Source organism: Pinus tabuliformis, chromosome X (assembly GCF_031772625.1).
Source record: "Pinus tabuliformis cultivar Carrire ecotype Pingquan chromosome X, CPIR1, whole genome shotgun sequence".
NCBI lineage: Eukaryota > Viridiplantae > Streptophyta > Pinopsida > Pinales > Pinaceae > Pinus > Pinus tabuliformis.
The window spans coordinates 97,627,054-97,637,711 of record NC_142308.1 but is presented as its reverse complement, the minus strand read 5'-3'; positions in this window follow the sequence as shown (position 1 = coordinate 97,637,711).

The following is a 10,658-nucleotide window of genomic DNA, read 5'->3' as shown; positions in this document are numbered from 1 at the left end:
CCCTTCGTTTAACATCATAAAGCACTTTTCATTGCTCAGGGACAGATTAGCTTCAATACATCTTTTCGAAACTCTTTCAAGGTTCTCTAATGCATGTTCAAATGAATTGCCGTATACTGAAAAATCATCCATATAAACTTCAACACAATCATGAACTAAATCAGCGAAAATAGCTAATACAGCTCTCTGAAATGTAGCTGGAGCATTGCAAAGTCCAAATGGCAAAACATTGTAAGCATAAGTGCCCCAAGGACAGGTGAATGTGGTTTTGTCCTGGTCCTCTGAGGCTATCCTGATCTGGTTGTAGCCACTGAAACCATCAAGAAAAGAAAATGATGATTTCCCAGCTAGGGTGTTTAACACTTGGTCAATAAATGATAGTGGGAAATAATCTTTGAGCGTTGCTTTGTTCAGTTGTCTGTAATCAACACAAATGCGCCACTTACCATTTTTCTTGGGCACTATAACCAATGGGGATACCCACTGACTGTCAGAAATAGGATATATAAAATTAACTCTCAACAGTTTTTGCAATTCTTCTCTGACAATATCCTGGAGCATGGGGTTCATTCTTCTCTGCGGTTGCCTCACTGGTTTGATAGTACTATCCATATAAATATGGTGAGTGCATGTGTCAGGGTGAATCCCATCCATATCGGTGTAGTCCCAAGCAAATGCTTTCTGGTATTTTCTCAATAGTCGAATCAATTTCTCTTGTTGAGATGAGTCTAGGTGATTGCCTATGTTCAGAGTTTTCCCTGGACTAATCTCTATGATCTGACTCTGTGTGTTGGTGATGGATTGAACTGGAAAAATATTTTGAAATGTGGTTTGCAAATATTCAATGGTGCACGTTTCCTGAAAGTTTTGGGCTAAAAGTACATCTGCAACATGATATTGGTCGTTTCTCAAATTTTCGGAAATATCAGGTTGAGAAAGGAATAATTCTACCAAATCATTATTATTTTGTTCTTGGAAATCATAGATTTGGTCAATGCTAAAAACAGATTGTACTTCTTCTTTATCATTGTATTTATCATTAAGCCACAAATTGTGTGTTACTGCTGGTGATTGTGCCGATGGATAAAGAGTGAGTTGTTTTCTTTCGGTCCCTCTTGAAATGATCATGTTACCTGATCGACATCCTATGAATGCATTAGCAGTCACTAACCATGGTCTACCAAGGATGATAGGGTGTCCTCCTAAATTGGATTTGGGTTGAAGAACTAAGAAATCCACTGGATACTCCCAAGAGTCCAGTGAGACAATTATGTCCTCCAAAATCCCTTCAGGAATCACTTTAGACCTATCAGCTAGTTCTAGAACAATCGTTGTATGTTGCAAATTTATGAGCTGGAGTGTTCTCATGGTTTCAAGAGTCATGACATTTATTGCGGCCCCAAGATCTATCAAAGTGTTTGGAATCTATATGTTGTTAATGATGGTGGTCACTTTGGGAATGCCAGGATCAACATACTTTTCCATGGAGATGGTATTGGTCATAAGGCCAGCTAAATGTCCTATAACATGAATGGTTTGAGGATCAATCCTTTTCCTAGTAGGCTTCTTGAGGCACATGTCTTTGATGGCTTTAGTATATATGGGAATGTCTTTTATAGCTTGCAGCAGTGGAATTTTTATGTAGACATTCTTGAGTTCATCTAAGACATCAAACTGTGGTATAGACATTGGAGGTTTTATTTGGACCAATCGGTCTGGAAAAGGTGGATGCAATGGTTGCATCTGCTTATCTTTGGTATCATCGTTTGGTTTTCTTTGATTTGTCATTTCATTTTCATTTTCTGTGTTTTCTTCTTGCTTATCTGTTATTGGAGAATCTTTGTGGAGTACCCTACTAGACCTCAAGTTGATATTTTGCAAGGGTAGTGTGGGATATGAGGTTCCCTCTTCTACATTGTAGGCTGGCCTCTCTGCTCTGTTATTTGGATTTGGGACAGTTTGAGCAGGAATTTGAATAGGTCTGGGAGGTTGTGAGTTAGATGGAAATTGCAGTTGTGGTGGATTTATTGGTGGAGGAGCAGGCAGTGCTTGTTGAGTAGGTTGAGGTTGATAAACAACTTCCTGAGGATATGGCTGATATGGTTGAGAATGTGATGAATACGGCTGATGGTATTGTTGATATGGTTGTGAATATGGTTGCTATGATTGAGGATATGTATGATAGGATTGAGAGTACTGTTGAGATGGTCTCCATTGTTGCTGTGGGTGGTTTTGGTGCTGCCATGGCATGGGTACATTCCATGAATTCTGTGCATACATTTGATCATTCACAGGAAATTGAAAATTTTGATTTGGAAACATACCTTGAGGTGCTAGCCTTGGCTGCCATGGTCTCTTTGTGCCCATGTACTACACGTTTTCCATCTCTGCATTAGCTGCCATATTACAGTTCTGAAAAACCTTAACTTTAGGACAATTAAATATATCATGATGTTCAGTACAGAAAGCACAAACTTGGATGTTTTCTAATGAGCAGTCTTTTAATGCATGTTTCTTCCGACATTTTGGGCAGAAGATAGCCATTATCTGATCTTCATCTTCTTGTTTCTTATTAGCTTTTAGAGTGTCAATTTGGTTCCCTAGGGTGCTTAACAGATCTGTTTTAAACTCTTCTAACAGATTCCCTATTTCAGCCCTTGTGACACTTGCTGAAGCAGATTTTGTGACTTTGGATGACAGGGTTCTTTTTCCCATTTTAGCTTTGCTCCTTGAATACTTTTCGCATAACTCAACGATTTCTTCAAAGGGTAAGGCAGAAATGCCACCTTTGCCCATCAAGTTAAGATCATCCATGTATTCCTCTTGGATGCCTTTCAAGAATATTGTGTGGATCAGATCAAGAGGCATAGTTCGGTGTTTGGATTTTTGTAAGTTGTAGACAAACCGTTCTAAGTATTCCTCTAAGGTTTCATCCTCTTGCTGGCTCATTCTAAAGATATCATCTTTGGAATCTTTGGATCTACAATAAGGTTGATATTTCCTTAGAAATATTCTTCTCATGCCATCCCAATCAACTATCGCATGCTCACCAAGCCTCATGAACCATCTTAAGGCTGATGCCTTTAATGTCGCTGGGAAGAGTCTAAGCCTATGGGCATCATCTGTATAGGCATATGTTCGACATACAATGTCAAACTCGAACAAGAATGAGTCTGGATCTTCCGAAGCCATACCATAAAAGTTTGGTAGCATGGATGGAGGTATGTTTTTCATTTTGATCTCATCATCTTCTTGTGGTTCATGTATAGGAAACTTAAAAGTTGACTCTTCTTCGTCTCTCTGTCCTTGATTTGGTACTGATCCAGCTCCTTCCTCAGCCATTCTAATAGGTTTCTCTGTGTTAGTGTCACTTGTTTTAAACAGGAGATTAAAGAAAGATTGTTCGGTCACTGTGCTACTTTCTCCTTGTGTGGAAGATCTAGGAAAGTGTTTCTTCTGCGATTTATGTGTTAATAAAGTTTGCCTTTCGATGAGAGTAAGTATTTGTCCTGACTTTTGTTTTTCCTCTAATGCTTGGATGGTGACTTCCTCAGCTGGTGTTGTATTCCCTAAAGAGTCTGCTCCTGATGATGATGGGTTAGTTTTTGGACGGTGGGGGGTTTTTATGAATCTACCTTGATTGTCTCTAAATCTAGGCATAAATGAACATGATTTCTAAATCTATGTTTTTGCTCATTTTTGTTTATTGAATTTTTTTTTCTTTTTAAATCCTTTAAGTACGCCTCCCTAGCAACGACGCCAAAATGTAGTGTCCTATCTAGGGTGCTAGACAAGGCTATATTTATTATCGACCAAGATGCGTAGACTTAGAGGCATGCGTCTACAGTATATAGACATAAAGGATTATTAGCTAAGTGGTTATGATGGTAGGTTACAGGACTTCTTTACAGAAGATTGAGGTGTGTTACCTATCACCAAAACACTTAGGTCACTCAGTTAATCTACCTAATTACAACACTGTCATTCAATTCATTTACCAAATTAAAACACTGTGTATCACTTTAAACCAAGATTTCAATCTCCTTACGGAGACACTATGCATAAAACCCCTGTTCAGCAAGTACTCAGCATTCAACTAATATTCATGAAAGATAAAGACATACTGAAATCATACGCATACTTTAAAATGATAACAGAGTTCATGACATTGCTTTAAAAAAACAACAAAGGATCGAATCCCTTACAAGATACGATTCACGATCTCAGTGATGAACTGTTCAAGCACTATCATAAACATCACTCATACACATTCTATTGAAATCAAAAACCAATTCTAATTGCTGTGCATATCATTTAATACCCTAAGTTGCGAATAAAAAGAAATGACAGTATACCAGTTTAACGCAGGGCCCGTCCGTGTTTTAGAGGTATACTGGACTGTGATCAACCGATTATAGAATCAACGCAACAAGGAAAATCGTGACTGCAACCGTGTTCTTGGTATTAAGTTCAAAACTCTGTTTCAAAATGATATAATGATAACCAACCACTAACTACACAGAACTGTCTTTACATATGTTTTTACAACCCTTACATTTCGAAAACGAATGTACATTCATGATGCGGCTGTTGCCGCTTTTATCATGTCGTGACTTTTAAAATGTTTCTATTCTGAACTGATTTCAAAAAGGAACAAAACTAAATCAGTTTAGAATGCTATGTTGTTGTTGCCTTTGTCGCCAACATGCTATACTTTGACCATCATTGACCGCGCATGTAGGAGGGTCGGTTCTGCTGTAGGATAGGTATTCGTCCATGCTTGGACATTCTACTTTTCATCCCTACCCTTTGCTCTAGCCTAGCTGTCATGCCACATGTCAAACAATAAACCAATTATAGGATGTTGTAACTTCCTGTAGTCATTTTACCAAAAACTCCTAATTCTTTAACATAAAACTCCTAAATCAATTTTAATGCATTTTAATAACTATAGTATTATTAACTAATCAATTTCAAGGGATCTAAGAGATGTATGATGGAAAGAGGTAGGAAAATGATATGTTTTAGGAGGAAAAAGGAGGTCATGGGATGGTACCAACAGTGGGTCCCCTGACATATGTTAATAATACACCTCATTTCTTGGTAATCAGGTGATTTCTACCATTCTCGACATCAACACATCTATTCTCATGTTGTAGATTCGTACCATCGGGGTTGTGTAGAAGACCCTGGGTTAGGGAAATCTCACTGTTATATGGAACCCTTTGCAGGTTATGTTGGAGTTATGTATCATTTATGTACTATGAGGACTACTCTAGGGCATCGTCGGTCTTATGTGTCTATAGTCGTATTGATGTATACTATGACATATATCCACACTATATTTATTAGTGTCTATGATATTTTTGATGTATTACATGGATCCATTATGTATTGTTCATGGCCATTTCTTAGCATTTCATGCCATGGATCCACAGTGTATGTTTGACAACCATGTTCAGTTTCTCTTTATGATCGAGCATGGGTATGCTCGACTCAGGGATGTTATCACCAGAGTTGTGACTCCAACATTTGAGTTCCTCCGATCCAACTTTGCATTCATGGCTCCTTCCTTTGATTTTTGATCTCTCAGAATTGTTGTAATGCATTTGGGCCATCAGTTACTCTCCTAACCTCATGCATTATGGGGAATTTATTATTAGCCTAATTTCCTCCTTAGAGTCAGTATATGTCAGCCTTTATATTGATGACCTTTTTTCTAATTCCCTACCCTTGTTTATAGTATTTTTATGCATCATCATTGGGACCTAGTGTAGAACGGGGCGATAATGTTTGTCTTCACTGGGAACCCTTGTCATCTTAGCAAATATATTTCACATTTTTCTGTTCTATCATAGTGACGATGGTTGCGATTTTAGAGTCTTTCTTTCTATATGAGATCGACTTAGAGGATATTTTATTCAATTTGGCTTTGGTGTATTATTAGAGAATCTTCCTAACCTCTCTTTATCCCAAGTGTCTAGATTCACCCTCCTTGGAAGGCCTTTAGGCCTATTTATTCTATTGATTCCAAAGTGTTAGGCTAATAGTGATTTTTGAATCTTGGATAGACTGAGAGAATCATACTTCCTTGCATCTGAGATCTTGTGATTAAGTGATCATAGATCTTTTGTAACACTTAGAGAAGGAAGTTATGTTGTTGGATTGAAGAGAGGGCTCTCTTATTTGGAGGTACACATTATTTGTATTACAACTTTTTAATTAATGGATCTATGTTCCTTTCCTACATATATGATCTGATCATGTTCTATACTTGTGCATGATGTTTCTAGACTAATAAGCCCTATTTGGAAGGTTATTATGGGTTTGGTTGGTGGTGCATGTGTGTAGGGTTTTGTCTTATTGCAGGAGGAATTAGGATCTTCAAGTTGGAGCAGATTCTTCACTGCGTCAAGCCCAAGAGACATCACCAATCTATGAGTGTGCCTGGTACCAACCCTCAAACCTTCCTTTTATAGCCATTTGTATGAGTGTAGAATGTTCTTGTTTGTATAGGAAGGAATTATGTCTAGATCCTTTGATCCCTTTCCACGATCACACACTTTTGGGTAGATCATCATCTAATCCACTAGGTTGAAAGCATCTTTCTACCTTAGGTGAAATTTTCTTATAGCACTTTAGAACAAATCAAAGTAGTTTAATTAATTTTTGATAGGATAATTTCTCTATTGTTGTTAGGCTTTGTATGCAATTTTTTTTACTTTACAACCCAACAATATAGGATTCATATTCGTGGGAAAATTAATGATTATGTAAGTCAAATCAAAATTGATGCCCATGGGATAAGTTGTTAGGTTTCTCATGTGCTCACAAAAATTGAATCAAGACTTTGTCAATATTGGATATATAAAATTATATTCGCATGCCCCACCTAATAAAAGGATATGCTTTTGTGTCCTATGAAATTATATCCTCATCCCCCTACCTAATGAAATATTATGATTCTTTTGAGAATGTCAAGCAAGGTGCATTTACTTGTTCATTACCCTTATGGATTAATCATATGAGAAGAAATACAATTTGAAACACTTACATTGGTAAAGTCCAAAGGGGACAATGCCTCATTTTATATTTGTTTTGTTTTTTTTCATCGGTTGATTTTATCTTGGGTGGTTGGGAGGAGTGATTGTTATCCACCCCGCAAAGTTTCAACTCCCACAAGTGACCTTCTCATCCCATATTAGTACATCGTTGTAATGGCTTTGAGCCTTGTTGTCCCTAGAGAATATCTTTTTTCTCTTTTTAACCATAATGGGAAATAATTTTATATTAAAATATGTGCTTGGAGGTGAATTATTACAATAGGAGTACAAAATTTATGATTCCATCCATGCCATACATTATTTTCTTCCAACCTGATATCTAACCAATATCAATTGAAAAATTTTACTATACTATGACTTCTATAGGTATAAATTCTCCACTACAAGCCCAAAATTTGACCTCCATATAAACTAACTAGGAAATCATTATTCATCTACCACATGCCCATGCTCTAACTCTAGAGAGGGAGAATTAATACTCAAGTCAGGAACCATTACATTTCCAAAACTAACGTAGTTACCAAAGAATAAGAGATTGGCCTGGTTTGATCCATACTTTGTTGTATCTCCACAATCTGATTTTTAAGAGTTCCAATTTTTTCCTAATCCTATTGAATATGCATACTTTTCTCAACCAAAATTTCTATTTTTAATGCTAGACATTATAACTGAATTATAATTTAAGGATTTCTTCCCGTATTGTTTCAATCTTCTACTCTACCCCACACTAATGATCCATATGAAACATCTTCCTAGTCCAAGTCTCGACCCAATTTTGGTCATTGAAAAGAGTGATATAATAGGGTTGATAATCCTTCTCTTACAAACTATAGAACACCACAAAATTTCCATTAGAAAAAATATTAATGTCAATGATGGTGTAGATGTAATTTCCCATTAAAAAATGATGAATGGCGCATGAAAATACCCTTTCAACCTAGACCAAAATTATAACGAAGAAGAAAAACTAGAGGAGCCTTGCCCACTCCCTCTTCCAACAATTCCGCATAGGATTAACCAACATCACTGAAGTGCTCTCAGAATGAAACAAATTAATGTAGATAAAATTATCCTCATGTGACCAACAAACCTCTCATGTTGCATCCAACTTGTCTATGGAGTAGGCCCACTCGATGGAGTGAAGAAATATATCAAAGCTTATCCACTGAAGACAAAAATCAACCATATATAGTCCTTTTCTACCACCTAGGGGAGATGGAAGGATGCAGCTCATAATTTTACCTTTATCACAATCCAACACTACTATGAACACTAGCATACCAATTTAACATATGATGGGTTTATCACCCCATGAGGTTCTTTTGACCTTTATCTAATTGCATGCCAATTGATTCAAGACTTGATGGAGCCTCCACATTCCCACTAATGCCATGGGAAAAATAAGTCCCCATCCACCCTATTATTGTTCCTTGGAGCATGAGAATTAGGGTATAGGGTGACAACCTGCCCATTCATTAACAATAAGAGTGATAGGTTCCAGTGTTGTTCCCTTATTTGTCATGAAATATGATTCCTTATTATTATGTTTCAACAAAAAAAAAACTCCTCAAATGTTTGAATAATCCCTGAATAATTCCATATGTTCCAACAATTTCATATGAATGATTCTGCATGTTTCAATAATTCCATATGTTTCAATACTAAATAATTCCTAGTATGTTGCAACAAAGAATAGATCCTTTTGAAAGTGACAATTAATTTTAGGTCCTTATCAGAAGAATCGAGATAAAGATGCCGAATTACACTACTAGAATTTTCCACAACGATTAATGTGTTTAGATTAATAGAAGTAACCTAATGAAGCCTTTGGAAAAGGGCATAAGCCTCTACTTGATTACTTCAAGCACATCTAAGACTCCAAAAATATGATAACTTACTTGTCCTATGAGATGAATGATCACTACTAACACCACATCCTCATCCCACCCCTTGTTGTCCCTAAAAAGTATCTTGTTGTAACACCTTTCAGCCTTGTTGTTGAATGGCATTGATCCCTAAAGAATATCTTAACCAAGAATATGTCACCTTTTCCTATGAATGGGAAGATGAGATACTTAAATAGATAAAAAAGAAAAATCATTTATTACTTTTTAATTATAACTTTTATTTTAGTATATATTTATAATTTTTAAATTATAAATAAAAAATCAAATAAATCACAACTATGATGATATCAACCTAGTTTTATTAAAAAAACTGAAAATTTTAACAAAATATCATGTAATAGGATTAGTAAAATAAATTTTAACTTTCAGATAGTTTAATAATCTAAACGTCAATTGGTTTTAATTTTTAGGGAATGAAAAAAAAAATATTGCTATTCTTTTTATCAAAATTAAAACTTAATAAAACAGAAAATTTTAACAAAATATCATGTAATAGGATTAGTAAAATAAATCTTAACTTTCAGATAGTTTAATAATCTAAAATGTCAATTGGTTTTAATTTTTAAGGGATGGAAAATAAATATTGCTATTCTTTTTATCAAAATTAAAACTTAATAAATATTTATAGTAACAACTCTTTATATTAAAATTTTCAATTTAAAAAAAAAAAAAAAAATCGAACTTTGAAGTATGGAGGTTGAAATAAAAAAATGTAGTTTAATAATCGAAAATGTCAATCGGTTTTAATTTTTAAGGAATGAAAAAAAAATAATGCTATTCTTTTTATCAAAATTAAACCTTAATAAATATTTATAGTAACAACTCTTTATATTAAAATTTTCAATTTAAAAAAAATCTAACTTTGAAGTATGAAGATTGAAATAAAAAAAGGGGGTTTGACTAGAGAAGTGTAAAATCTGATCTTCAAAAAGAATTAAAATCTACATTTTACATTTAAGAAGGAGAGAATTAATTACAACATTTAAAAGGTGATGGTGCAAATAGGTCATCCATTTTAATTCATTATATTTGAAACATCACACATTTAAGTGCTGAAATAATTTTAAAAGATTGGGATTCGTTCTATCAGTCTATGTCTCTTCCCGTTTTGAGAATACTATTGTTGAGTGACATAAATGATTTTGAACCTTGTTTTTGAATTGCCTTCAACACTAAAGAATAACTAACCTTGCCATACTTGGTTACATGGAAAAAATTATATATATTTTGTTAATTTTTATTATATTTTTAATTTTAGTATGATGACATCTCTCTAATTTTTTAATGGTTAATGAACTAAAGTGTCAATTAGATTCAATTTAAGGGAATGAAAAAAAGGATTGTTATTCTCTCTATCCAAATTATATTCTTATAAATAACAATGTTTGAATTTTTGTATTCAAGCTTTTGTGATCTATAATGAATTAAGCAAAGTCTTTCGGTAGAAATCACATAAGAGAAATTTTTGGCCGACACGTTTCGAACCGACAAGCGTGGTCCATCATCACGACCAGATGAAGAGGTAGACCATGGCAAAGGCTTAAATAGAGAGCAATGTAGAGACATAATTTCCAAGTAACGACTATATTTGAATAATAATATTTAAATTATGATATTAGTTTATTAATATATTAAAAACAAATATTATTAGGTAACGACTATATTAAACGACTAGCTTTTGAAAAAT